We start from the raw sequence: 2,906 nt of genomic DNA, 5'->3' as shown, positions 1-2,906 counted from the left end.
GGGCTTGATGAGCACTTGAAAATTTTTGAATGTCCGGTTGCAGTGTGGTCAGTGATAAGCGAAGATCACCTCCCCTCACAACATCAAGGCAGTTACGCATTTTTGATAGCAAATAAGTCACCTGACTAAAACCAGATTCAACCAGATAAGATGTGGAAAAAGCTATAAAATATAATTCTCCCAGATCTGTGGAAATCTGTCTGTCTGTCACGTTTGAATCTAGCTTTGGCTGTTGAAATATTTTATTCGGGCAGTGAAGGTTCGGTGGACCACTCAGAACTCACTGCGGGCCCCTTAGAAACATGGTGTGGCCCCCTGGGGGTCATATGGCCCACGTTGAGAACCACTGGTGTAGAGGGTATGTTGCGCGCGTAGCGCCCTCTAGATATGTATGTTATTCATTTATTAATGTAATCAAATGATTTTTTTACATTTTCATGCTTACCATATATTTTAGGTACAAACATCTCCACTAAGATATTATGTAGAATAGATATGGCATCTTCTATAATTCTTCTTCAATGTTAAATCGATATTATCTAATTCTAATACATAGGAAAATATTTCATAATAAGTTATGATCGTACAGAAAGTGTTAAATACTTTATTAAAATTTAAAATCATGATTTTCTCACGGAGCACCTATCAATCTCGGACGGAACATAGTTTGGGAAACGCTGGTTTAGAATCCTTGTTTATACTGGTAATTGTTTTGATATATAAGAACGGTATTTTGATTTATTTGTAGTAAATTAAACTTTGGAATGAAGATGTTTGGCACTTACCTGTTTCCAAACTGTGTCACAAGACAATGGGCGGCAGTGACAACGGAGCCTTTATTAATAATAGTTCCACCACAAATGAAACGTTGAGGATTTACTTCGAAAATTCCGACCTAAAAAAGGAAAAATATACGAGGATCACGCTGAAAATTACGAAAAATTAAAGGAAACTGTGAGGACCTACATGGAATAATCTGGCCTAAAAATAAATAGAAAAACGATGAGGATCCACAGTAAATATTCCATTCCAACCTCTGAGTACAGTTCGTAATGAAATATTAGTTACTTTGGTTTAATAAAAATAACACACATTTTTTAAACGAAGACAGGGTGTTACTGATATTGGAAATACCTTGACAGGTTAATCTGTGAACCTGTCTTAACTTTGGTTCTGTTTTCTGTATTATAAATTATTCTTAGAGTTAGATCCTTATCTAAACCATTGTTTAAGATTGTTAATCTGTATCACTCGTTAGAAACAGTAAACCAAGCAATGGTCTTTTGTTTCTTTGTGGAAAATCACTTTTTCAGATCCATCTCTCAACCTTGTCCCGAGTTTTGGTCCTCAGTTCTAATTTTTATGTGTTACCTTTCATTGGTTAAAATAACAGCTGCTTCTTTTACAACTTTTTCAAAATCCGTTGCCCGAAATCCATCGACCCGTCTTCCTGTTTTTAACGTAAAAATCGTAATTGAAATGTAACATCTGAATGTTGATTCGAACTCTGTGATACGTTTACATCATGTGGCGGTTTCATCATAAAAAGTAACAAATTGAAATCTAACATCTGAATGTTGATTCGAACTCTGTGATACGTTTACATAATGTGGCGGTTTCATCATAAAAAGTAACAAATTGAAAGGTAACGTCTGAATGTTTCCATAATGTTTTATTACTTCCCTATGTTAGGTTTACAAATCATTAAGTATTTCTATATAACTTAATTCAAAACAAATAGTAGAGAGTCAAGCTTTGAACACATCATTCAAATTAACTCAGTGTTTAGTCCCCAGGTGGGGCAGCGGTAATTTTACAGAACTACATCGCTAAAATCCGGGCTTCTATTCCCGAGATGGATACAACTTATAGCCTCATGTGGCTTTGCTCTAAAACAAAACATATAAATAAATTCTTACCATCCACGGCCAAGAATGAGGTATTGCTATTCCCCCTCTGATAATCCTTAAACCTAATGGTCTGATCCCGCAACCTTAAAAAAAAAAAAGGTAGAACTGAAAGAAAATGTTATAAAATAAACAATTTATTTTGAAGTTATCCACTATGATATATTATTTCAGCTAGATTAATAAAAATTAGATCACTTATTAATTCAATTTGGTTTATTTCGGATATTGACACAAAGCTACTCGAGGGCTGCCTGCGCTAACCATCCCTAATTTTGCAGTGATGGACTTGAGCGAAGGCAGCTGGTCAACACCACCCACAGTTAACTTTTGGGCTATTCTTCTACCAACGAATAACGAGATTGATTGTTACTTTATCACACACCATTGCTGAAAGGGCGAGCATGTTTGGTGTGACGGTTTCGAACCCGCGGATTGCGAGTCAATATTTGGAAAGAAAGTATATTAAAAGGTTATACTCAGAAACAGTATTATTGTTTTCTAGTTGAGAAAAATACGAAATAGACTTACGTTCTTCATTGATTCCACGTCGAACCCTTGTTGTTACAGACATTTCTGAAGCTATGGAAAAGGAAAAAAGAAACCAGTGAAATCAGCGTCGTCATTAAAATATTTGAACATCACAAAATGTATAGTACAAGTATATTGCCATTACTAGAAACAAGTACAAGTATATTGCCATGACTAGAAACAAGTACAAGTATATTGCCATGACTAGAAACAGTATGTATAGTACAAGTATATTGCCATGACTAGAAACAAGTATGTATAGTACAAGTATATTGCCATGACTAGAAACAAGTATGTATAGTACAAGTATATTGCCATGACTAGAAACAAGTATGTATAGTACAAGTATATTGCCATGACTAGAAACAAGTATGTATAGTACAAGTATATTGCCATGACTGGAAACAGTATGTATAGTACAAGTATATTGCCATGACTAGAAACAAGTATGTATAGTACAAGTATATT

At 34.8% G+C, this 2,906-nt stretch overlaps 1 long non-coding RNA gene across 1 annotated transcript; it reads right to left on the bottom strand.

Annotated features, from left to right (window-relative positions):
* Positions 1–785: 785 nt before the first annotated feature.
* On the bottom strand, positions 786–2,493 carry LOC111084671. The gene is made up of 3 exons (XR_002609670.1): positions 2,439–2,493; positions 1,920–1,993; positions 786–895 (listed from the first exon to the last, which is right to left on the bottom strand). It is a non-coding gene; the product is annotated as an uncharacterized LOC111084671 (long non-coding RNA).
* Between the last annotated feature and the right edge of the window lie 413 nt (positions 2,494–2,906).

The sequence above is a fragment of the Limulus polyphemus genome, unplaced genomic scaffold (genome assembly GCF_000517525.1).
Source record: "Limulus polyphemus unplaced genomic scaffold, Limulus_polyphemus-2.1.2 Scaffold89137, whole genome shotgun sequence".
In the NCBI taxonomy this organism is placed as follows: Eukaryota; Metazoa; Arthropoda; class Merostomata; order Xiphosura; family Limulidae; genus Limulus; species Limulus polyphemus.
Note: the sequence above shows the minus strand (reverse complement) of the source record. Positions and strands in the feature narration are given on the sequence as shown.